At 49.2% G+C, this 27,162-nt stretch overlaps 1 long non-coding RNA gene across 1 annotated transcript; it reads right to left on the bottom strand.

Annotated features, from left to right (window-relative positions):
- Positions 1 to 731: 731 nt before the first annotated feature.
- On the bottom strand, positions 732 to 9,175 carry LOC129387670 (uncharacterized). The gene is made up of 2 exons (XR_008614861.1): positions 9,099 to 9,175; positions 732 to 3,373 (listed from the first exon to the last, which is right to left on the bottom strand). It is a non-coding gene; the product is annotated as an uncharacterized lncRNA (long non-coding RNA).
- Positions 9,176 to 27,162: the final 17,987 nt, after the last annotated feature.

The following is a 27,162-nucleotide window of genomic DNA, read 5'->3' as shown; positions in this document are numbered from 1 at the left end:
CAGCTTCACAAGGGTCATGCACGATGCTCGACGCAGCGGCTCATGGGCGCCTGATTTCCGTATCCGAGTGTAGCGGCGGGCAGTGATGGACTGAATGGACAAACTCGTAAACGCCGCGCCGCGGCGGCCTGTAGAGAAACCGTGAACCCGAGCTGAGCAGCAGAACGGCATAGCCATTGAGGCGCGGGTACTGCGGACAGACCATTTCATCTTCTATGCCTGCATCCGAACTAGTTACAACTGCGAGCGCGCTCACAGGTCGTAAATGTCTACGTCCGCCATCCGCATTGCTATACAAAAGCGAGAACCTCTAGAGCATTTGTCAGGAGAATCGAAACCCGTGCCTAGCTCCTTGATGACGATCCCATGAAGGTGTACCGACTATCGCCTCCCCAGTGGCACCATCGACGCGTCTTCGAACGTGTTTGCAACCGTACCGCAGCGATCACACGAGCAGAGCGAGATCGGCAGAGCCGATTAGGTGAGTCCGCGGACAGTGTGACTCACCTTACCGGTTCGCGTTAGCGGCGCGTACGCACGCGTTATGTGCACGGTCCGAAGAGGGCGCCCTTGAATTGCGTTGGCCGCCATAAATCAAGCGGCGAACTGTCTACACGGGGCGACACGGAAACACCTGTGAGCAGCAGCACGACTGGGCGACTTTATCTCGAGCCGCCCGCTTAGAATTAGGCGGCTGAATACAGCCATATAGTAAGCAGCAGCCTTGTCCGTTAACGAGCAAGTATTTGGTAATCAAGTTTTATTAACTAAAAGATGGCTCATTGGCCTAAAGGGCTAGGGGGATTTCAGTGATAGTGATAAAAAGAAAATGGCTTCCGTAATTTTCTTGAATGACTATCCGCAGATGCGAAGACAGTTCAGGGACATCATCGCTTTTCGACTCGTTTCTTATTGCTGACTACTATGTTATGAACGCGAAAATGTTTCAATACCTCCGTTAGTTGGGGCTAAAAGTCGCATTTGCACGTACACGCGCACAGTGTAACCGTCTCCTCATGCCCCTTGTCGTATGAAAAACCGCTTTGCTTGGCTTAAACAAAAAAGATTAACGTGCAACATCGCGGGGTGCGCGTGTTGATGCTGTAGATATTGGCTATTTCTCTGCTTCTTTTCGTGCACCGTGACGTTTAGACCTCTTCTTCCTCTGTTGATTGTTCAACGTGCGGTACCGCCGTTCGAAGGTGAACAGTGGTCACCTTCGCAACGACTTCACCACAGAGCGGGCCGCAGCGATTCTGTAAACTGCGTCAGGATCAGATTTCCAACTCCGACTATGCGACAACCTTTACGTGAGAAAGTTCCGGCAGGATCTCAGCGGCTGGTCCGCGAACTTGCATAGTACGCAGGTTCCTGTGCTGCATGCTTACTGACTATGTGGCGGCTGATGCACAGAAACAAATTATAAAATGGATAGAGATAGAGTAGAAGTGGGCGACATTCAAAATATGATTAGTGGAGAAGGCCTACATAGTGTGACGTCTAAAACCTTAGTTTACCACGGAACATAGCCTTCCGCGCCAGAGTAACCTCGCATTCTCCCGCAATGTGAGAACGGTGGCCGCCAGAAGCTTATATGTTTCACGGAACCCACTTTTGGCCCAGTGAGCGAGCAAAAGATACACGTTTGAAAGGCGTGAATTACCTTTCAGGCGCCGACACGCCCTCTCATGGCCGTTTTCTTTCTTTCTCCCAAGAGGCATGTGTGTTTACCGATCTGCTAAGGTGTCACCAGGCACACCAAGTACTGCGAGACTTCGTCTCGGCGAAAAACGAATATAAGTTTGAAGTTTTCTGTAGTTAGCACAGACTGCGAACGAGAACAGAAGGCGATCACTGTATATACTCTGTACACTGCTATAATGACATTAAAACATGTCCAACCAACTAAACTGAGCGCATCTTCATCTACTGACCTAGAAACCATGATATTGGCAAAAATGAAGCTTGCAAGTCGTTGTCATTGTTGCCTGTATGCATCACCGCTTCCTTGCGTCATTGTGGGAAAGACATATCCCATCTCAATTTCCATCTTTGGAGCCTCTGATAGCTTAATTGAGGAGAATGGCCCGTGGCCTATTTGTATTCCCTCTGCGCACAATTCGGCTCCTGCACACACACGGGAGGTCGACAGACAACACAAAATCGGGCACTCAAACCGAATCTGGCTGTTACTGGTCTCGTACGTGTTCCTCCCGTTACCCACTGTTAGCTAACAGCAGTCCCACCTGGATTTCGTTTTTCTTTTTTCTTTTTTTGCTGGATGCGTCGACGTTGCTGCACATGGCACACAGGGAGGCATTCCAGACGGCTGTGGCTGCTTCACCGATACATGGCCTCCCTAATGTAGCCTGCACTTCCTTCGACGCCGGCCAGACGAATTTCGCGGCGCTTTTAAGATAGTGTCACGGCTCACACAATCAGACATTCCCCCGTACCAGTGTATGTTCTCCAGCAGCAACTCCAACAAGAGCCCTCTCACACGTGTTGTCAAAATTAAGAAGGGGGCGAGAGGGAGAGAGAGAAAGAAATGGGGGAATATGTTCGAGACGAGGGCTCCGACGAAGGTCACGACGGTCATCAGCTGCTGAAGCCATTTAGCACGATCCCGGTTTGTAATCTTTACAGCGATGCGTCCCGGTCTTTCTTTAAAAATCGTCCTAAAAGGTTCGCCACCCATTTCTAGAAGGCATCTGGGGGTCCACAGGCGCACCACCACTTTCTTTCTCTCTTCGTTTTTTTGCTGTCGTGTCTTTCCGGCGAAGACAATCAGCCCAGAGAACGCCTGGGGGCTGCCCGTATCACCGCCGTGGGTTCGACTAAAAGCTTTTTTTTTTCCCGTCGGAGCGGCGCGGGCGACCGCGCGCACGCGGCGAAGTATGAAGGCGTCGGTGTGTCGCAGGCCGCGGGGACCGCGTCCGATAAGCGTGCGCGAGGTTCAGAGGGTGGCCGTTTCTCCGGCAGCTCCTACGCGGCTTTCTCGAGGAGAAGGGAAAGGGAAGAGACAGGATTTCTGCCCAATGCCTCACGGTCCTCCTCTCCAGTTATGATCCAGCGTTGGTCTTGCTTGTCCGTTTCAAACAGTTTCAAGCCTCGCGGCGATACGTCGGCGAGGAGGCAGCCCAGCGCGAAGCGTCTGTCGTCTGCTGCAGCACAGTTTCGCTGTCTCCTTGCTACCCACGGGGGGATGCCGTGGTTGAGGGGAGTCGTCTGTTCGTGTCCCACACGCACAGAGGCCAACGCCGCGAGGAGCAGACGACGCCGGCTCTTATCGGCTGGCCGCCCCTCGCAGCAGCATATGGACGGGAGAAGGCGCCCGCCACAAAGGAGCAAAAAATGACGTCGGGAGGCCACCCTGCAATGCAAAGCAAAGAGAGAAATAAAGTGAAAGGCGAAATCGTCTGCGCTACTGTGTATGGCGTGTAGCTCTCCTTCGGAGCCCCGAAGAAGATTATCGATGGAAATGCAGGAGATAACTCGGAAAGGCCGCACAGGTGAAGGAGAACGTCTTTAAGCATAAACGGACGGTCTTGTGTGAAAATAAATAGCTATCGCATGAAATCAGCGCACACGCCGGCTTGCGCATAAATATGAGAAATGGGAGGAAGGCGTGGACTGCATTGCAATGCAACGGTGTTCAAGGCTCTGCGCATTAGCTCGCAGGACGTACGTCATTACAGAATTTCTCAGCGAGATATCAACCAGTAAAGCATACTGTCACATCACGGGACTGCAGAAGCTTGTGAGAAACCCGAAACAAAGCGCGTCACCCTATCGACAGACAAGAAACCGCGACTAGCTGGTTGCCTGCCTTTTGAAGACTGCGCTTGAACACGTTTAGCCTGCTGGGCACTGTACAGCATGCGCCGCAAGCGCGTCAATAGTTTTGCCTGTATAATGGTCAATCACACGTACGGTCGTGGGGTACTTAAGATTGTTATACTGACGAGCTACCATCGCCATTGCAAAGCTACTTCCCCTACACCAAATGTCATATTAGCAGACGAGTCTTGCAACATGTCTGGGAGTTTTGCGAGCTGAATATATATTATGTGCCGCGAAGGGGCAGCGAGTCCTGAACATGGTCCTAAGCGTGTCAGAACCGACTGCTGAGCTTGAGCGACCGCAACAAGCACGGGAAGGTTGACAGCGTACGGCCAACGCAATTATTAAATGAAGAGAATGAGCGCACATCAGCAAAACGGCATCAGTTCAATGTCACTATCACAGTAGAGTTAGTATGCTTGTCAGTATTTCAGTATTAATAATTTAGTAATGCTAAAGTTAAACCTTTAGGAGAACGGTCGGCAGGAAACGGTATTATTTACAGCGACGAGACTATAGTATCTGCATTTCATCCCGTCTGCAGTAATGTGAACGTTCACTTATGACACGCCATTTTTTCTACGGTTTTGATAAACGTCCATGCGCTCAAAAACACTCCGAACGGCAGTGTGATTTCAGGGACAATTCCAACATTAAATATACTCTGGAGAGAAGCACTGAATCAGTTCATGTTGATAAAGTATTCTTGAAGAACTCTACTTTCGTTGGTTTCGAGGCAATTGGTTGCTTGCTAGAAGAGAAAATGACGGTCAATGTTCCATTTTTGAAATCATCGTTAACACCCAACGATCGGAACGTCAGGGTCACGTCACTGATTCCAAGGTACCTTTTTTGAATTCGTCCGTGGCATTTCATAAAAAGTTCTTGAAGCTTAATAAGGTGAAGTCTTTTGGTCTTTTAGAGTACAATTTAATCCATTTTTGCCGGTAAAAAGGAAATAACTGTGTGCTCTAGCAGACGACGTCGAAGTCCATGAGGTCACCAGGTACTAGTGCGGAAATTTCAAGGCGGTGTCACCACCCGTCTTTCGGATTTGGTGTTTTTTTCTGGTATACCAAGCGCCTTTTCGCGGCAAGAGTGACTTTTCATTTTTTCTTTCTTTTCTTTTTTGTATTGTCGAATTGTAGTAATTATATACAGCTATAATATTTTTTTCTCTTTAGTATACCTTTAATCTTTAGAAAAATACCTGCAATTTGGGGCAGTTTGCGTGGATTCATCATGGTGCTGGTACTATCTGGACCGAGTGAGGTGGGTTTTCACCGCAAGAATCGGGAAACCACGACGAAGCCGGGCATCGTGATGATGGAAAAAAAAAGTAGAAAAGATTGTATTCACTTCACTAGTACATGGTTGCGACTCTCATTCGAGTCTCGATCGGTTCTGATTAACACGGGGACCAGGGCGGCCTTAAATAACCCCTCGCGGTCCTGTGGTCGTCGACGTCTTCTTGGGGAGCCTGTGGAAGTATTAGTGCTTTCGTCAGGTTCTGCCATCGAGCACCTGACCTTGGGATTTTCTTCCCTTCGTCCTTCCCTTTGTGACAGCTCGGGGAATAAAAGGGGTGACGCTGTTTCGGGGAAGAGGGCAATTATGTCGACATGGGGACGCCCGTTTGAACGCTTCTGACACTTGACAGGTCGATGTCCAGGCTTACCGTTACAGCCTTTTCTGGGACGGGGCAAATCATCCTGTCATGGGAACGTACGCCTGAATGTCTCTCATACTTGACAGGTCGATCATAACAGTGCCTTAGGCGTCAAGCAGAAAACTATACGAATAGAACGATGGAGAATGGCGCGCTACTTGCAACTGGTGGCTCGAGTGAGGCTTGTTCGGTGCAATTTATATATGTGGTTTTAATAAAGCCTTCCAGATGTGGGTGTGCAGCACCGTTATCCTTCCTCTTCTTGCTGTGTTCTGCTTGGCTCCTAAGGCATTTGGATGCATTAAGGCGTCACCATCAAACTTAGGTCGAGCTCACGTCGAAGTCGCACTAGACTGACTTATAAACGCAAAATCTGTGACCTGATTGGCCTTTGCCTTAAGTCCTTTTCTTCTAGTACACAAACACTTTGTCGCATGGCATGCTTAAATAGATGTAACCAAACGAATAAAAAGTAGAGTTGTGGCTGCTTCGTTCAGATATTTACCGCAAGAGCCTTTCAGTTCACCGTCATTTACATCTACAGTCGTCTTACAGTTCACCGTCATTTTCTGTAGCCTGATGTACCATTGATTTCTAAAAACATAATTACGCTTTCACGAGTATTCGTTGCAAGGCGCAGTATAGAAAACTCTGCTGCGTTTCAACTACAAATGTGGGAGTGAAAAGAATGAATAATAATTGTGGAGTTCCGTCTCCAGAAACTGCATAATGGATTATGAAGGATGCCGTAGCGAAAGGCTCCGGATAATTTGGACCACGTGGGTTTTTTTAACGGTGCGTTATCTTTTTTTTTTTTTCTCTCATTCTGCCTCCATTAAAATGCGGCCGCCGTTTCCGGGATGGAACCTGCGACCTTGTGTTCAGCAGCGCAGCTCCATAACCACTGAGCTACACGGCAGAGGGTAAATGCGCGTTTAGGACACCAAGCACTGGCCACAGGGCGACCGCGCCTTGGTCCGCCGCAAGCCCTTAAGCCTCAAAAAGATCCCAGGCCCATGACCAACAGCTATGCTACAAAGGCAAACGCTAGTGGACCTGCAGGGATTCCTGGAAGAGAGTAACATTCTTGAAAATCATTGATTACAGCCTGCATTGCTTTCTGTGACCTGACTTCACGTTATCTGTCTTTAGTTGTATTTATGGGAGATGGCTTTACATCCTACAGTGCGATTTATGCGAGTTCTTCGGTAAGTTGTCATTTCTGACTCATGTGAACTGAACGAAGTTTCAGTGCTTCGTTATGTGATCTCTGTTGCGAGTTGTTTTTAGTGCATTTATGTGACCCGACTTTAAGTGTGGCTCTTTCATTCTTGTCACCTTTGTTTTGTTCAGTGCGGGTTTGTTATTTCGTTTTAGTACAGATTCGTTCTTTGTGAAAAGTGGTATACCATGCATCGCTTGAAGGCGCCAACGTCTCCTAAATACCATGCAATAAAGAAAAGAGGAATAATAAGTTACGCTGTATTGGTAAATTGTGTTTCTGGAATAGCAAAAAGATCCCTCTTTGTGCAAACTGACGCCTGGGTAGACGAGAAAAGAGGCGAATATAAAAATGGCCACCCCACACTCAAATTCCTGCACCAATACCCTGTGACGTCGTGCATATTGATAGCGTCTGCTCGAGGGCGGTTAGCTGAAGAGGAATGCTTGCAACGCCAAGTGAAGATCGTGACAAATTGAACGTGGCCAGCCTTTCAAACTTCCTCAGTGCAGAAACGCATGAAGCACTTTGAAATCCGTGAAGTGACACAGAAGCACTGACATTGCTGTTATTGCGCTTAACTCAAATAAAGAAATTTGGTATTTGTTTTCTCCGCTAGCATAACCATCCTTCCATATAAATAAACAAATCATCCAAGTTTTGAAGAAATGCCATACTCAGTCGATATATATATATATATATATATATATATATATTATAAGAAGCCAACAATGACACCAAGGACAACATAGAGGAAGTTACTTGTACTTATTACTTGAGTGAAAGAAATGGTAACTTAATGAAAATTACAGTGCATGAAAAAAATAAACCAGAACAACTGGCCGCAGGTGGGATACGAACCCACGTCTTCGCATTACGGGTGCGGTGCTCTTACCTATTGAGTTACTGCGGCGCCGATTTCCCATCCACTTTCTGGAGTATTTATGTTTTACTACTAGAAATAACCCTGGGAGGGCTAACCAGCGCCGCCCCTAACAAACCTAGCTAGGCGGCCGATGTGGAACATCCTTTCTGTCGCAGGCGTTCTAGTTCTAGTACTATAAAACATAAATGCCCCGGAAAGTGGATGAGAACACGGCGCCCCGGTAGCTCAACTGGTAAGAGCGTCACACGTATACTGCGAAGACGTGGTTGCGTATCCCACCTGCGGCGAGTTGTTTTTTCGTTCACTTTCATTTCCCTTAATTTATAATTTCTTTAATTTATTCAATAGGTACATGTAATTTCCCCTATGCTGTCCTAGGTGCATTTGTTTGCCGACTTCTTACGATATTACGACTATATATATATATATATATATACATATATATATACTTCTGTGTCAATTAACGGATTTCAAGGTGTCTTCATGCGCATCGGCTGTTTTTGCACTGAGGAAGTTCGAAAGACTGGCCACGTTCAATTTCTAACCATCTTCACAGAGCGTTGTAAGCGATCGTCTAAGCATAGGACGTGTGTAGAGTGAGCTCCTGAGCTCCTGAAAAACAAATCGTAATGTGGTGAACTAGTTTTAAATCATGATTCCGGGGCCTCAAAGAGGTGTGACATAATGATTTCTCTTGCATTTACCGCTCAATCACGCATAATTTTTTTTCCATCCCATTGAATAGGGTAGTAAACCAGGCAAGTCTGACCTGCCTGGCCTTTCCTTTCCTTTTGTTTCTCATCTCTTTATAATGTCCCTTTAAATCTATCCGCTTGGCACTCCACTTTGGTAATAAAATCAGATATCCTTTCTCAGTTGCTACTATATGACCGTTCTTTTTCTTAATACTAGTTTAGCGGCGATTCCGGAGCGAATTAGAGGACTCTTTCTCCGAGGCGACTATGTGCCGGTGGATGCCACGTGGGATAGGGGGGGGGGGGGGGGGGGGGGGCGTCATTCCCTTCGTCCTCCTCCATCGCCTCGCTCCGAAGAACGCGCACTTAATCTCCTTTCCGCACTCAATCAACGCTGACTACAGATTATACATCGCGCAAGGAGAAATCGAGGCAGTAATTTAATCAGACTCGCACACCGTCGTGGCCACTACAGATCGTCAACTCAGGTTGGCATTGTCTCTCCACTGCTAGTGTTTGTTTTCTGTCGAGTACGACGGCCGCCGCGGTGGGGACGGTGGTTCCAGCGCGAATCGTAAGGAAAGCGAGCCTTGGACCCCCCTCTCCCCCGGGGCGACCATTCACCGGCGAATGCCGATAGATGACCACCGTGGCGCCCCACCACCTCTCCGACGACGACAAACGCGCGCGCGGATCCAGTCATTCCGGAGGCGACGGACGGCCGACTCGCCGACAGGCCGGACGGTCGCACGTTGATGACCCGCGCCCCTCAACACCACTCACCGAAGAAGCCCGCTGCAGCCCTGCGCGCGCTCGCGTCCGCCGCCGTAGCCGTCGTTCTCCGTGCGCTGGTCCGTCGCCACTGATGCTTATCGGCGAAACGGGCGGGACGCTAAGTGCTTTCCCGGTTTATCTCCGTCTATCCAGAAGAGCTGCGAGAGAAGAAAAATGTACAATTATATTTCTCCTTCTTCTTCTTGTTTATCTTCTGCGGCGGGAGGCGCAACAATTCCCAGGAAGGTGAGCGCCGCTCGGCGCCTCTTTCTCCAGCAAACGGGCCCTGCGCGCGTTGTGTGTATCTACGCGCATTCCAGCAGAGGGGATCGCTCCCCCACCCTCCGACCCATACCTGCGCTCCTCCTGCGGCAGAACCGTCGCTATCTCTCTCTAAGAGATGCATCACGCGGGAGAGGGGCCGCAGCTTTCTGCGACATCGGCGTGTTTTGACAGGCCATCCGAGCAAAGCAAACGCTGTCCCCAAACGTGCTGCCTTTGGCTTCGCGGGGTGTTTTCTTTGTCTCTCTTCATTTCATTCCTCCGTTATCTCAGACTAAAAGTGAAACTTTCAGCGAATCGATATCGGGGCCACCGTATAACGTCCACTTCACTAAGTGGCCTGGCCGGACACTGCCATAGCTACGCGTCAGTGGCGGTCTTATCATTCTTATATATATATAGTTTTTTTAATCTTCCTTTTCATTTTGATCTTTTGATCTCTGGATCATTTTGATCTACGCTCTAATGTAGCGGCGGCAGCTAAGAGCCAACCCGTTCGCGCGTCATGTTTCGCCAATTTGTTTATGTCCGTACAGACAGACAAAGTAAAGAATCTATACCTGAATAATCTAGCCATTTCATCACGATGTCACGCGTCTTCACTTGCATCATTTTTAGTATACCTTTCGTCTCCTTTCTACTCGAGGACAAAACAAAATAAACGCAGCATTGCTCTCTCTTTTCCATTACTTAGGTCTCCCTCACCCACTAGGTGGATATCAGTGGCCATAGTTCGTTCGATAAATTCTCGTCTCAGCACTACCGGCTGTTTTGCGCAATTACTGACCACTTTAGGCACTTAGACGTTCCGACTACTGCTATATTGATTTACGATGACGGTAGCAAGAAAGACCCCGGTGTGAAAAGGCCATGAACCATAAACTGTGCTGCGTACAAAAGAAAAAAGAAAGCCTCTCGTATTCATAGAAATAATCTTTACCCTTGTATAACTCAAATCGCAATAAGCGGCCCGGCAAAAAGGTTGCATCGTGTTCGATGCGTATGTACGTGTTACAATGTGATGGTCATCCCCACGAGTAAATGAGCAAATTCGCATGTGGAGCATCGACCACAATCTCCTATATTTACGTCGCGAGTTTGCTGAATGATAGGGGTGACGTTATAAAGACAAAAAAATTCACACGGTAATATTTTCGGGCTGCAAGACTAATAATGAAGCACTAAGCGCGATAAGAAAGTAACCGATAAAATTGCAAATGGGTGATGTACGAAGAATCCTTAATATAAAATATAGGTTTCCGTTGCGTTTAAGTATAGGTTGCCAATTTTTTCCGTTACACCAAGATAACACTGCTGGTGAGAAAAAAATTATGCATGTCTCACGTAAAGGAGAAATCAACGCTATGCAATTCATTTTTCAGGCAGCTGGCTGTCCAGCATCGTACAGAACCAAGATGACTACGTTATGTCATGTCATGTATGTCATGTGATATATGTCATACGATTTATATCATGTATGCCATATCATTAAAGCCATTCATTCCATGTCAAGAAATATATGTCACGGCATGACACGCCATGCCATTCTTGTCATGTCATTCATGTCATGATATACATGTCATAACAAGCATGTCCTGTCATTCATGTCGTACATGCATGCACGCCATATGTTGTCGTTCATGTCATAAAATGGCATGTCATTCATGCCACGTGATGAGTGCGGGTCCTACATATCCTGATATAATCCAGTAATAGAAATGACCATGATGGCGTAAGAAATTAGGTCATGACATTCATGCAATTTGTGCCCTAAATGTCATGTCATGCCAAAGCATTCCAGTCATGTCATGCATGTATGTCACTCATGTCCTGATTAAATCCATGTTAAAATTTAGCCAGTTAAAGAAACGACCACGACGGCATTATGATGGCGTAGATAGATAGATTGACAGTCACCTGAAAACGTTTAAAAAGTCCCCCATCAGACCCCATCGTACATTTTCGTTATACACTGTGAGCTGTAATGCGCAATCTAAGGAGCGTTCTACCGCAAGGGTTTTTTCGTATTGGTTCTTCGAACGGGCACGGGAGATGGCGATGGCCCGCGGCTACCTGGAATAAGGAGAACGCCCAACTAAGGCGCATACTGTGCTTGCTCAGAATAAAAGTTTATGCTCTCTCTCTCTCTCTGGTTCATTATTGTAGGGGATAGGAGAAATCTAAAGGGACGCTAAAGAAACATACAACGACCGAGCATACAACTTGGGAGCGGACAATTTGGCGCATTGGGTAGGTGCAACCGGACACATGCCACTGGGTAAATGCTTGAATAGACAACTTGGGTCATTGAGCATGTGCAAAAAAGCATGTGGCACTAAGTACGTGAACATTCTTGGCCAATCTTCCAGAACGTGTATTGTAGGATTTGGCGGTCGTAGCTGTAGAGATGAACTTGGGACGACAGGACTGGGCGAGCAGGATTTAATGGCAGTCTTTACATTTTATAACACGAGGTACATTGGCAGACTAGCGCGACTCCCATATGGAGCCCGCAAAACTAACATACAGCAAACAGTTTACGAGCACACAGCTCACTAGTACATTTCTAGTATGACAGAGCACTCAGCTCCCGACAACGATGACGACACGAGCACCCCTAGCAGCCGGCAAACGCTGCTTATAAGCTCTCCGCTTGACGTCATAGTTCGACGTCATCGTTCGGCGGGGACGGAGCAGGAATGGTCGGGAAGGTTCGTCCAAGCATTGTAAACTTGCCGCCGCCCCGCACTATCGTTTACGCCCAAACACACGCAAACACACAGGTGCGAACCCATACACACAAAGGCTCCGGAGTCGACGACCGAGGGCTTCGTAGAACTGTGCTCCGTCTCGGGTGGTGCGGCCAAGTACCACATTCCTGAGCTGACCGCGCGCCACGTGGCTGCCGGTCATCCGCAGTTTTCGGTACCGCCCAGCTTTCAGTGCCGACGTCAGAGGGCTTCGTAGAACTGCTTTGTCCCGGGTGGCTCGGCCAAGTACCAATTTCCGGAGTTGATCGCGCGCCACGTGGCTGCCGGCCGTCCGCAGTTCTCGGAAGGCGCCCCGACTGGTGGGCTTGGAACACGTGCAGCGGGCTGAAAGCTGGAACGTTGCCACCCCGTACGGCCATTCTTAACAGTATGTGCCACGGGCTAGATGCCCGGATCAATACAAGCGGAAGAACTGATCAAGAGGCAAGAGGCGAAGAAGTCAGCAGCAGAAAATTGAAGATGTCAGCTACAGAGAAGTGAACAGAATGGGACGAGAGCACGCATCGAGCGAGGAGCGTTGAAGGTAACTGAAAACTGAAGAACTCGGCTGCACTTAAGTAACTAATTGGGCAATACTGCGTGTCGCTACATTGCTTCAATGATGCTTATGGCATATACGTCGACATCCATCGTGAGGTGGATTCTGCCGGATTTTTTAAAAATCTAAGAGCGCGAAAGGAAAGCTTAGATAGCAGAGGAGAGAACAGCATTTTTACTTCCGCATTCTTAGCTTAAATCTTTCAAACCAACTAGCCCAATACTTCACCCTGCTTTTCTTGGTCCATTTCCTAGCCCACAACGGTTTGACCGCAGCAGAAGACGGACTATTAATAGTAGTTAGAACGCTCTGCTCGAGGGCACGTAAGCGCTGATTTGACTCACACATCGCATCCCCTTGCCCCTCCCCCAGTACAGGGTAACCAACCACAGATCATCATCATCATCAGCCTGGTGTTACGCCCACTGCAGGGCAAAGGCCTATCCCATACTTCTCCAACTGCCCCGGTCATGTACTAATTGTGGCCATGTTGACCCTCCAAACTTCCTAATCTCATCTGCCCACCTAACTTTCTGTCGCCCCCTGCTACGCTTCCCTTCCCTCGGAATCCACTCCGTAACCCTTAATGACCATCGGTTATCTTCCCTCCTCATTACATGTCCTGTCCGTGCCCATTTCTTTTTCTTGATTTCAACTAAGATGTCATTAACGCGCGTTTGTTCCCTCACCCAATCTGCTCTTTTCTTATCCCTTAATGTTACACCTATCATTCTTCTTTCCATAGCTCGTTGCGTCGTCCTCAATTTAAGTAGAACCCTTTTCGTAAGCCTCCAGGTTTCTGCCCCGTACGTGAGTACTGGTAAGACACAGCTGTTATAAACTTTTCTCTTGAGGGATAATGGCAACCTGCTGTTCATGATCTCAGGATGCCTGCCAAACGCACCCCAGCCCATTCTTATTCTTCTGATTATTTCACTCTCATGATCCGGATCAGCAGTCACTACCTGTCCTAAGTAGATGTATTCCCTTACCACTTCCAGTGCCTCGCTACCTATCGTAAACTGCTGTTCCCTTCCGAGACTGTTAAACATTACTTTAGTTTTCTGCAGATTAATTTTTAGTCCCACCCTTCTGCTCTGCCTCTCCAGGTCAGTGAGCATGCATTGCAGTTGGTCTTCTGAGTTACTAAGCAAGGCAATATCATCAGCGAAGCGCAAGTTACTAAGGTATTCTCCATTTACTCTTATCCCCAATTCTTCCCAATCCAGGTCTCTGAATACCTCCTGTAAACATGCTGTGAATAGCATTGGAGAGATCGTATCTCCCTGCCTGACGCCTTTCTTTATAGGGATTTTGTTGCTTTCTTTATGGAGGACTACAGTGGCTGTGGAGCCGCTGTAAATGTCTTTCAGTATTTTTACGTATGGCTCGTCTACACCCTGATTCCGCAATGCCTCCATGACTGCTGTGGTTTCGACTGAATCAAACGCTTTCTCATAATCAATGAAAGCTATATATAATGGTTGGTTATATTCCGCACATTTTTCTATCACCTGATTGATAGTGTGAATATGATCTATTGTTGAGCAGCCTTTACGGAATCCTGCCTGGTCCTTTGGTTGACAGAAGTCTAAGGTGTTCCTGATTCTATTTGCAATTACCTTAGTAAATACTTTGTAGGCAACGGATAGTAAGCTGATCGGTCTATAATTTTTCAAGTCTTTGGCGTCCCCTTTCTTATAGATTAGGATTATGTTAGCGTTCTTCCAAGATTCCGGTACGCTCGAGGTCATGAGGCATTGTGTATACAGGGTGGCCAGTTTTTCTAGAACAATCTGCCCACCATCCTTCAACAAATCTGCTGTTACCTGATCCTCCCCAGCTGCCTTCCCCCTTTGCATAGCTCCCAAGGCTTTCCTTACTTCTTCCGGCGTTACTTGTGGGATTTCGAATTCCTCTAGACTATTCTTTCTTCCATTATCATCGTGGGTTCCACTCGTACTGTATAAATCTCTATAGAACTCCTCAGCCACTTGAACTATCTCATCCATATTAGTAATGATATTGCCGGCTTTGTCTCTTAACGCATACATCTGATTCTTGCCAATTCCTAGTTTCTTCTTCTCTGCTTTTAGGCTTCCTCCGTTCCTGAAAGCTTGTTCAATTCTATCCATACTATACTTCCTTATGTCAGCTGTCTTACGCTTGTTGATTAACTTCGAAAGTTCTGCCAATTCTATTCTAGCTGTAGGGTTAGAGGCTTTCATACATTGGCGTTTCTTGATCAGATCTTTCGTCTCCTGCGATAGCTTACTGGTATCCTGTCTAACAGAGTTACCGCCGACTTCTATTGCATCAGATCTTTCGTCTCCTGCGATAGCTTACTGGTATCCTGTCTAACAGAGTTACCGCCGACTTCTATTGCACACTCCTTAATGATGCCCAGAAGATTGTCGTTCATTGCTTCAACACTAAGGTCCTCTGCCTGAGTTAAAGCCGAATACCTGTTCTGTAGCTTGATCTGGAATTCCTCTATGTTCTCTCTTACCGCTAACTCATTGATCGGCTTCTTATGTACCAGTTTCTTCCGTTCCCTCCTCAAGTCTAGGCTAATTCGAGTTCTTACCATCCTGTGGTCACTGCAGCGCACCTTACCGAGCACGTCCACATCTTGTATGATGCCAGGGTTAGCGCAGAGTATGAAGTCTATTTCATTTCTACTCTCGCCGTTCGGGCTCCTCCACGTCCACTTTCGGCCATCCCGCTTGCGAAAGAAGGTATTCATTATCCGCATATTATTCTGTTCCGCAAACTCTACTAATAACTCTCCCCTGCTATTCCTAGTGCCTATGCCGTATTCCCCCACTGCCTTGTCTCCAGCCTGCTTCTTGCCTACCTTGGCATTGAAATCGCCCATCAGTATTGGCCTCGAGCTCCACCACTGGAAAAGCTGGCGCCACCGTCGGCGTGACGTGCTAGGAGGGATCACGTGGACATAGCGGCCGCGTCGGCTGCTTCGGGAGCGCCGAAGCGAGCTGGAAACGAGTTTAAATTCCCTGGTACGCTGCGGTCCTCATTTAGTGGCGAAATTTTCCCGCTTCGAGTGTCTCCTTTACAACGCTTGAAAGCACTACAATAGGTAGTGGCAGCCCTTGAAGGCGCGCAACATGGTAGGCTACTGCTCGGTGCCGCAGGGCCGGACGCATGTAACGGAGGCCGGTGTCAGCCTTAGTCACACGTAGCCGCAGGACAAGAAGCTGCGTGAAGCTTGGCTCGCGAAACATAAAACCGGCAAACAGTCATCGGCTACAACTCGGGTATGCATCAAGCACAGACGCGAGGAAGATTTCTGCTACGGCGCCACGTCTGCGATGTTCTGAAAACGCGCATTAGACGCTCGCCCGAGTCCGCTGCCCGACTAATGTCATGATGGTTTGGTCTATGAATTTGTCGATGCTATAGATACTGGCAAGTTCAGTGGAGTGGAAAGGCAGCGGTAAGAAGCACATTTAAAAAAAGCATGGCATATGGTCATGTTTGTGTTATGAATTAATGCACTGGATTAAAAAAAAGGAGCAGCAGGAAATTGCACGCTGAGAACACCCATAAACATACAGTGCGACTCAACTCGAGAAATAATATTGAAAGGTCAAAGAATTTAGAAGAAAAAAAAGATTGAATCGTCGCGACAGCACATCACAGTCCCCGTAGGCGTCGAAGTCTCTACAATGAAATTATTTTTGAACAGCTCTGATAGCGCCCACGCAACAATGGTTGCTTGTATACTGTCAAATGCTCATATTCTGCGGCCTAAAGCTCATGGCACGGTGCGAAAACGCGCGCGCGGTGAAATCGAAACAGTGCGCGGACAAGCATGCAGACGCGCAGTCGGTCGCTGCGAATCTGCGCGATCGCTGCATTGAGGCTTCGTTCTATTACGCTCCATTTAGTTATACAAACACTATAAGAACATATTTCACATAGTTTGCTCTCAGCGTTTGCCTACCTTTCACGCAAGAAGCCGGTTCGGGAGACTCCATCGCGGCGACCGCGCGCAGTGGCGTTCACTGTACGTATTCGGTAAAGAGATAGCGTCTGTAAACGATTGTGCGCTTTCAGTTTGCCCAAGATTATTATTTAGACAGTAAAAAACTTATCTCGTTTCGAAAGTACTTACAGAAATGTCCGGGAGAGCTCGCGTGTGGTGTTTTCAGTGAGCGCTGACAGCAAAACCTATGAGGAGCGCGCCACGTGATCCCTCATACTGCGCCAGCGAGACGCTTCCGATAGATGGAGACTCCGTAACTCCTCGCCGCCAATAGTGTATTTTGTTTTCACTCTACCCATCGCCGATTCCACGTCTTCATAGAAGCTTTCGACTTCCTGGTCATCATGACTGGATGTAGGAGCGTAGACCTGTACAACCTTCATTTTGTACCGCAGATAATCTCTGGTTAACCTCCCTGTCTTCTCCTTGCCTTTCTCTCTCTCTCTCTCTCTCGCTCGCTCGCTCTCTCTCTGTCAGTTTTTGATAGAGGAGATGAGGAAAAAGAAAGGTAAAGGCAGGGAGGTTAGCCAGTGTATACATACCTGCTTGCTAACATACATGCAGGTAGCTTTGTGCACCGTCTAAAGAGGCGCTACCGATGGCCACCTGGCGGGCGCTTTCTAAAGCGCGCTCGGTAATTGCAGTAGCAGACGACAGGTACATTGCAGCAAGGATGGCTGAAATTCGCGGCAGCGATTTTCCCTTTGTTCGGGTGCCAGACTGCTGTACTTCAGCAGTGACAGCTGCCGGAAAGGCGCGGGCCTCTGTGAGAGCGGACATGCACACGATGTCGTAGGATTTTGGGACAACACAGTCCGCATACGCGACAGGTGCGTCCCGCACACAAGCGCAGCGAAGCCCATTTATACGAAGTGCGAGCCGGTGTTAAGTAGCCCCGTTGCTTTGTTGACGCGCGACATCACTGCATAAGTGCCTCCAAAGTCGCCTCAAGAAGAGAAATTGCGAATTTGTTAATAGAAACGTTACGTACATTAGTCAACTATGTCAACAAACGCACAGGTCAATTAAAGCGTTAGTTAGCGCTGCTTTGTCTATGCGATTCCACTCTGTACGTCGACGAACTGTCTTTCCCGCTGCAGTTTCCGCAATCTGAAATTCCCTTTGTGACGTGCTTGGAAACGCACCTCTTAAAAAACGTGTCTTACCAACTTCTGAGCATATCTTTTTTTTTTTTTTTCGAATGTTACGTAAGAGTGAAGCGGCACAATATATGTTCAGAAGCGGAGCATCGCCGGCCAAGGTACACGCATGCGCGTTGGCTGCAAGGCCGGGTTTCGTCCTTTGCGGCGTAGGCATTGCACTCCTATATATGCCGCAGCAAAATAAGGAAATTCGATTGAGTACAAAATGCACACGCAAAAAAGGCACTCAGCCGTGAAGCAAACAAAGCAATATGCGTGGTAAGTCTGTCCAGACAGCATTAAGGTGTAAAGACGTCACAAAAGTGACGTCACGTTGCGTGACTACCTAGTTTGTTGGACGCTGTTTCCGCCCACGAATGAAATAGTTTGGTTAGAAATAATAGCATAACGTACAGTATGAATCAGACTTGTAGAGTAGGTGAGCGACTTGCCGCGTACTGCGTGAGCATCCGGAGAAGCGGTAGATGCTGCGTTATAGATCTGTTTGTTCTGTATAACGCATAGTTAAAACATGGGGCATGATCATGAGATGTCTTATTGTGGCTTTAGTCAGTGTTCCTTTCTTTTTCTCTCGGAAAAAGAGGGCGAAAACTAATATTTTTTATTGTTGTTGTTGTTGTTGTTCAGTCTGTTCGTCCCTTCCTCTAGAACGCACTCGCCGGTTTTACAGAAATTCTGTCCTCACAAATACCCATCGGGTTCTTTTTTATGCGATGCCATTTGGATGATATTATAGCTTTACAGGGCAAAAAGGTAATGCCCAAGCACAAGCCTTATATGTATCATATTGGTTTACCGACTGCAGTGATTGCTGTGCTGAGCAACGCCGTCGGTCTCATAGAGGAGACTAACGTAGTCATGTCATAGTGATTTCAGACCTACTAGAGTTGAAATGTGTGAGAACGGTGCCGGTGGCTGACGCAAATGTTTTATAACTAATGGCGCTTAGACGTTTCGGGGTTGCATTGGGTTGGCCGCGTACACGAGCTCTCTTATAATTTAGTTCTTACGCCAAGCGTTGAGTTACTGAGAAAATTTTCCAACTCACGCCAGTAATTCACGGGCACCGCGACTCTTCGTCAAGTAGAAACAGATATAGCCGAAATATTGCACAACACATACAGGTATACGCACACCGCGGCTGATGATGCACCTTGCATGCTTGCGCAGCCAAGAGAAATTTCCGCACCCCGTAGTTACCGCTGCACCGAAAGACTACACAGTCGTTCTTTGACGAGCTTGTCGAACTTTCGTCACGTAAATTTCACGGAGCTCGAGCGAAAACATCTGCAAATCCTTTCGCAGCACGCGACGGCAAAACATTCCAGCAGCGCGTATCGCACAAGCCACAAGAAGAGGAAAGGCTCGTCGCGCGCGCCTTTTCCTCCTCGCCCGATGAAGAACGTGTACAGTTAAAACGCCCAGAATGGTTCATATAGCTGGGCTCGTATGTGCACCAGACGAATGCGCGATCTAACTATCGAACGATCGAACTAGCCCCAACATCACGTGCCCGGGAAGCCAGACAGCGCGCGCCGACTGAGCACCCGACTCGGACAAGGGGCGCCGGCCAGATGGCAGCTCGGCGCGCGCGCTGCGTCGACGACGGATATCGTCGGGACGGCCGGAGTAGACGACGAGCTGCTGCGGCGAGCGCTCGCCCGTGTGTTTACGCGACGACTAGAGAGATGAGAGCGAGACGAGGCTCGGCCCGGACCCTCTCGTTCGCTTTCTGCGCGAGCGTAGTGGTGGCCTGCGCACCCGCTGCTATTCTGAGACGGACACTACGCCCGCCCGCGTTTCACGTTTGCATCCGATCACGTCTGCATGCGTGCGCTGCGCTCAGAATTTGAGCCGCCGAAGACGCGCGCGCGCCGGATGCAGTCGAGCGCGCACGTGACGGGACTGCTCCGCGAGCATCGCGTGCAGCGCTCTTTACAAGTGCCCGAACGTACGAATGAACGCGTCGTCGCAATACCCCCGTGCTCCGTTTCACCTTTTTGCCAGCACGCAAGCTGGCGCGAGGAATTTGATCCCCCTAACTCCTCATGGCGGAAAAAAGAGCGCGTAAGAAGAAACAGAAGGATGATAGGATAAGGCTAGGCGGGCAGCACCAGGCTATATGATGTACTGTCTTTCTTGGCCCGTTTTACGCGCTGTTTTTTCGCTATAAAGCCGTACCTACAAGCTCAAGTTGAGACCATCTTTGCATCCCTGAGTCGAAGCTACAGTGAATGGTGCAGGACAAGAGATAGGGAAGGAGAGAGAATGCTAACGTCTGTTCAGAAATGACGCCTGGCCAACGCACACTCGGAAATCATGAGAATGGTGAGGGCCTCGAGTAGACAAAAAGAAGGGGGGAAAAAGGAAGAAAGAGAATTAGAATATCTAGTTAGAATACCTCTGACACCTGTTGGAAACAGCGCCCTTGGTGAAGTGGCTTTTAACTTCCAATCTGTCTCGAGGAGTTTTCTGCTTTCTTTGAGCTTCTGACCCACCTCGCGAAACTCCGCAGATAATAAACAATGACAGATATCTTCTTATTCCGTGGCTGTGGATGCCGTTTCATCGGTTTCACCGTTACGAGTAGCGCTGTCAGACTAGAAAATCCCACGGCGAAGTTACGCGCAGAGTGTAGGCGACGGCCGCAGACAGCGAGAAGAATGGCACCGGTAGAAGTAGCGGCGCGTCTTCAGCTGCGCTGGTGGGGTCTCCGTCGAAACACATAAAGTGGATAAGGTATCGAAACATCAACGTAATCACACAACAGTAGGAAACATTATTCACGAGGCTCACTTGACTTCAGCTGGCAAAACTTTTACAAGGCTCGCTTTGCCTCCTTGCTCAGTCGAAACCGCATTTCACTCATTCGGGGCACGGTAGTCCACTCACTCACTCACTCACTCACTCACTCACTCACTCACTCACTCACTCACTCACTCACTCACTCACTCACTCACTCACTCACTCACTCACTCACTCACTCACTCACTCACTCACTCACTCACTCACTCACCCGCCGGTGTGGCGTGCGAGGTTGCAGGATCAAATCCAGACCAACCGCATTTCGATGGAGACCAAATTCAAAAACACCCGTGTACTGAGTATTGGGCGCACGTTAAGGAACCCCAGGTGCATGGTCAAAATTAATCCCGAGCCTCTTTCTACAGCCTGCCTCATAATAAGATCGTGGTTTTTGCACGTAAACCCCAGAATGTAATAATTAAATTCACTCACTCACTCACTCACTCACTCACTCACTCACTCACTCACTCACTCACTCACTCACTCACTCACTCACTCACTCACTCACTCACTCACCTTCTCACTCATTCCGTCTCTCACTCGGTCGCTCACTCATGTCCACTCGTTCCCTCTCTCACTCAGTCGACTGCTTAATTCATCGTCTCGCTTAATGTAACCACATGCACCTTCACTGTTGTCACACACATTCGGAACTATGTAAAATTCCACGTTTTCCCCTCCCACAATATTCAATTTACGATTGACGCACATCTGCTATGCCTTAATTTGGTCTTCCTCTCCTCTTCTGAATGTGTTTATGGCTGCACCACTTTTTTCAGCATCTCGCAAGCCGTGAATCCTCACGGTAGTTTCTTTCTCCGATCGCCGATTCAATGACCCAAAAGAGAACGGCTTTAACGTTGAGCAAACTTCTCATGACAGCCTGACAGGGCTTCTTGTCGCCCATTATGTGCGCTGTAGGTTACACGATTGTCTTGCAAAACGAGGGCGCTGGCCAGAAATGTGGGTATATGCTGACTAAAGAAAGTACAGAAGCCATATAGAGGTTATCAGCGGAAGTGATAATCGCGTCAGTTTGCGATTTGTCCCACTGTCGAGAAAGAGAAAAATAAAACAGAAGGTCCTGCTTTTTCCTCAATAGCGGGCGATGACATACGATTTTGCTAAGTTGCACTGTTTGTGATGTTTTCTCTTTTCACTTCTTTCCCTTTTTCTTTCTTGTTGTGCAGCAATATATATATATATATATATATATATATATATATATATCCAGTCACTATATGTGCATTTATCGCGTGCACGAAACTACCTCTTGTTAATATATAGTGCAGTTGCATCCTCTCTCGTCTTTCGTGTTCCGGTTGTGCTACACTCTACCTAATGCCATGTATACCAACTAGCCCATCAGCCGGTCCCGTTGGTCAAAATCTCGTCAACTCACAAAACCATCTGGACTGCGGTGCTCGAGGCTATGTTCCGCTCCCTACGCGGAGGAAAAGAAAAAAAAAAGTTAATAATAACGGCAATTAGCAGACCCTTCGAGGAGACGGGGCGTGACGCCGCCGCCGCCACTGTGAGACTAATTTGATTATCGGGCGCCCTCATCTACATATATCCACCGTTTATCGGCAACGGGCGAATGAGGACGACAAACCACAACGCGTCGCTGCTGTTCAACGTTGCTGCTTGACGGGGCGGAATGCGAGACGTAACGTCTGTGTAACGTTTAATCGGGCAGGGGTATTAGGACGAATTTCTTGCTCTTTGTGTGTTTGCATCTTTTCTTTGTAACTTTGCACCTTCTTCTTGTAAGCGAAACTCCAAGGCCTTTAAACCACAGAACAATACGGTCAATTGTAAGAGCGCCTTAAATAATTTGCCATAATACTTGCTTCAACAAAACTGTTTGAGTTTCGGTACACACGATATACACTCTATCGCTCCGTTCCTGCTGTTCCTGCGGCTCTCACTCAAGGCACCGAAAAAAACTGCACCCTCTACAGTCTACTGCTTCTTATTTATTCACTCTCTCTCTCTCTCTCTCTCAACTTCCCAGTTTCCCGTTCCCTTCCCTCAGCGTAGGGTAGCCAAGCAACAAGCAGGCGCTTTTTTGGTTAAGATTATTGCCTTCTCTTTGTCTATGCTCCTTCTCCTCCTCCCCTATGTCAGTAAATTTTGCTCTGTGTTACGACGCCACGCCAGATCTGGCGTTCCGGTTCCAACTTTACTATCAAATGGTGGCGTTGCCAGGAATATTTTTCAGGGGGGAGTAGCGGGGGGGGATGTGGGCATGCGGCGTCTGCTACACAAAAATCTGGCGGGGGGAGGGGGGCACGTGCTTCGGTGTGCCCCCTTGCCCTGTGTACGCCCCGGCTATCAAGTAGCAACCCACCTTATAAGTGTTTCCCAACCTCCATGCTAAGTGTCCTCGTTTCACGTTCGGGAAACGTACATTTTAGGGTTTCCATATGCAAGTTTTAATGGTAGACTCCTTTACCAGCCGTTACAAGAATTAAGAGGCGCAGTATTTATCAACCGTATTCAACAATACTTAGGTGCATATCACAGTGCGAGCCACAGGTGGTCAAAATTATTCCGGAGCTCCCTACACAACAGCGTGCGGAATAGCCAAAACTGTGGCTTTGGTACGCAAAACGCCTTCAATTGTATTATTTTTGACTACTGGATATACACGTAGCATGTCGCTGCGCAAACTGTCTTCCGAAAGGAGAGTGAGATAAATGCCGTAAGAGCCAGTTGCTGGGTGCCTATGAGGGCCACATCGCTATTCACTTCGCGTGCATATCATCGAAGTCTGGGAGGTCCTGGCATTTTTGCATATCCGAACCAGCGGCGCACCGCAGAGAGAGCGAGTACCAGTCCCACGGCTTCGTTTGTGGGAAGCAGACTTTCTGTCTGCATATGGTTTGTCCTGTTTAGCTGCAGACGCACGATAAAGCTGTATCACGACATTGGCGGGCGACCCGTTCCCAGGTCATCATCGGACGCCGTCAGCACCCGAGTTCCACGCCACTGCGTGCCCGTCATCTCGCGAGAACGTGGCTATCCCTTATATCTGTGTATACTACACACACTTTCGATTATCGGACAAGGAGAAGAGGAGTCTGTTGCTGCCCCTCTCAGGCGGCGGCCCCTCTTGGACCACGATCTTGTGCCACCGGGCAGGCTTGATTAGCGATTCGAGAATTCGCAGCCTCGCGCACGCCGATTCGTGCTTTAGGATGACGCCACCACCCCCTCCATCCCTCCCCCCGCATCCTTCGGTGTGGCGGCGGCGGCGGCAGAAGGAAGTCGAGCGTGAGGCTTATTCGGCAGGTTTGTGGATACAGAGGAGGGAGCCGCGTAGCGCTTCATTGCCGCCGTCGCTGCTGCTGCTGCTGCTGCTCGTGGATAAAGGAGGGGGGGGGGGTCGAACCGAGGAGCATCGGCCGCTGCTCACGCTTCGCTTGGCACGCGGCGTGTCTGCGGCGCGGCGGCACAGAACGCCCGGTCATCCTCGTCCGGCCGTCGATCGCTGGCGGCGGTTGCGCGGCAGCCGCGAGTCATCCGCGCGGCCGGTGCGCACAATCGGACAACGTGTTCCGCCGGCGATTCTCTCTTCTTCGACTCCCCCTCTGCAAAGCAGCGGCCGGTCAGCCGGCCAGAGGAGAAACCGGATCCCGCGAGCTCGAGGCGGTCGCCGCCGCATGCCCGCGCTCAGCTCAGGCGCAATTAATGCATCACGCGCGCCTCCTCTCCGTGGTCGCGGCAACGGCGGCGCCCCCCGCGACCTGTCATCGCACGAGCTGCAGCAGCGGCAGCGGAAGCACGAGTGCTTGCGCTGCACAGCGGGAGACTTCTCTCGTGGAACCCATACCTGTCGCGCTCAAACCCCGGGAAGCAAACGTACGGAGGCGATATCTCTACACTGATGTGTGGCTGTGCAGCTGGGAAGGTGGTGATTACGACGTGGCTACTTTGGTAGAGCAAATACGCGTAGCGGCGTAGGAATAAACCCGTGTACACTGGGTGGAGTAACAACGGAAGCTTTCGATCACATTTGTGTAATGTGCTAATGTGCGTGCATGATAGCGAGAGAAAACTGAGTGTTTAAAGAACACGACATGGGTCGACGTGTTGACTGAGGGCGTCGAGGTAATCTTAAGAACTCAAGGTACTCCCGCATAGGTTTTGCTGCGGGAGTACCTTAAATGCGCGAACGACTCAAGTCAGGTCGGACAAGAGAAAGGTTGTGCGGGAAGCACTGGAATCTTAGCCCCTTGCTCGCTGCTGTTAACAGTCACTCTCACCCCCGTGGGCAGGAAGTCTAAAGATAGACAGAGAGGTTTATTGTGATGAAAAAGCTCAGAGGTCGACCTGAATCGAAGTTCTGACCAGGGGTGCTATGCAGGATGCGCCGAGTTTCTCGTTCACCCGAGTTTTACCCGAGTTTGCTCGACGGCAGTCAGTGAACGGAGATAGCGTGAAACGCGCAAAGGCTGCAGGCAAAAAAATATGTAGACAAAAAGCCGCGTATGACAACATGAGCGCACCCTGCGCGGCACGCTGCTTCCACGTTTCAAGCGCAGACGGCTGCACAACGAAACTCGCCAGCGCCGCGTATTGTTATCGACGGATTATCGCAACTTAGCAATACCGTGACTGTCCCGCTGTCTGTATGCAGACTTGCCGTGAGCCGCTTGCCACGCCTTTCCCGGGCGCGTCAAGGGCGTGCCTCATCTTTCGGCAACTATCTTTCTATCCTCCATCGAATGCGAACAGGGTACATGCGGCGCATTCTTGCAGCTACGCTTTCGCTGAAACGAATACGTTATAATACAACAAATAAAATAACGAACATTTTTATTTCTTTAAGTGTCTGTTTTTCGTTTTGAATGCTAGAAATTTCTGATGACAAACGGAGATCGAGCAAATATATTAAATTTTGCACTTCTTGCCGCGAGTGGCGACAGTGAGGCGAAAGCTTAGAAGCGGATACATTGAACCGGGTCGCACGCACGAGGCAGTTCATACGGTCAGAAGTCGCCTAGGGGCGCTACAGTGCTATTCTCAATAATGTCAGTGATCACCACTCTTTCTCTATTAGGGGAATAGAAACGCAGCGCCATGGTACGGCTGTTCATCGCAGGCGCCTTAAGACGCCCGCTTTACCAACTAAAAACGACACACTAGTCTTAAATTCGGGAGCAACGGTTGTCGCTACAAAATGGTGGTCCGTAGTGCTCGTAGTGACGCAGTTTAGTGAAAATGTACCAGTTTATCTTTGTGCGCGAAGCCTCGGCGATGCATTGCGAAGAAGTGCGTGCTTCCCATCGACACAGTTCATCGCTTGTCATCGCTTGCCCACTGAAAGTGCCTCTGAGCGCATGTACGCAGTATTTGAGTGTTTTGTGCGCACCAAGGTGCTTGCGGATTACTTATGCTGGAGCCAGCAGCGATCGCAGAAGGATATCGTAACGACACCGCAGGAATCGCATTTTGGCAGGTGAGGGCTCTTGTGTGCGGCTATGAAATGAGACTTCGAACTGAGGAAGGTGGTGGAACTGTTGAGTGCGCAGTGCTTGTGATGAAGAAATGCCATTGCCCTGGGTCTAGAAGAGCGAGCGATTCTCGGACGCTGATCGTGTTTACGACGTTGTGGCTCCGATACATCACCGATGACGGAGCAGCCATCTCAAACGACTGCTGCGATACGCACTCCTCAGCATCGTCGTCACCCTCGGCGCATCGACGCCTTGCAAGCAGCTACAGTGACGTGCCGATAATTATTTACTGTGCGCTACGTCGCCACAATGCAGGCAATGAAACCGTGCTGTGGGGCCATCTCAGCCCGAGAAGCCAGCGACACTCAACGCTTTGTTTTTGATAGTAGTGCGCAGTACATCACCGATGACAGTGTGTTGTGCGTGTTTTATGTCGGTGGTGAATATTGTTGATGCCTCTCAGCTCGGCACCGCGTCGCTGTTGCCGAAAGATAAGTTGGGCGTGGCCCAACCTTGGTGGGTGCGCGCACTAGAGTTACATGCCTCGCGCGGGGCGTGACCTCTGGCTTTGATTGACAGGCGAACTCGTGCTAAACTCGTACATCGCGAAACCCCCTCCGAGTTCAACTCGGGAACATGGCGGCGGCAGCAGCAGCCTGTGTTATTGCAGCCAGCGGCAGCAAGCGTCAGTATGACCGTCTGGACCCGTTCGCGTACATGACCGCCGTGGAGTTTCAGCGTCATCTTGGCCTGTCGAAGACATCAGTGCGCTGGCTGTGTGACGAGCTAGGCGAAGACTCTCGTCTGTGGAGACAGCGTGGCGGGCTTCATTCGCTCACCGTTGAAGAGCAAGTCCTCTGCGCCCTCCGTTTCTACGGGACTGGGGAGTTTTCAGGGAAGCGTCGGCGCCGAGCGTTACATTGGACGTCATCAAACTATTGCGAGCCTCTGTGTCAGAGATGTCTGATGCGCTTATTGATGCGGCGGTGCGGAAGCGGTGGCTGGCTTTCCCGAAGACTGCGGCTGAGCGGGCATTTATA

The sequence above is a fragment of the Dermacentor andersoni genome, chromosome 2 (assembly GCF_023375885.2).
Source record: "Dermacentor andersoni chromosome 2, qqDerAnde1_hic_scaffold, whole genome shotgun sequence".
NCBI lineage: Eukaryota > Metazoa > Arthropoda > Arachnida > Ixodida > Ixodidae > Dermacentor > Dermacentor andersoni.
Note: the sequence above shows the minus strand (reverse complement) of the source record. Positions and strands in the feature narration are given on the sequence as shown.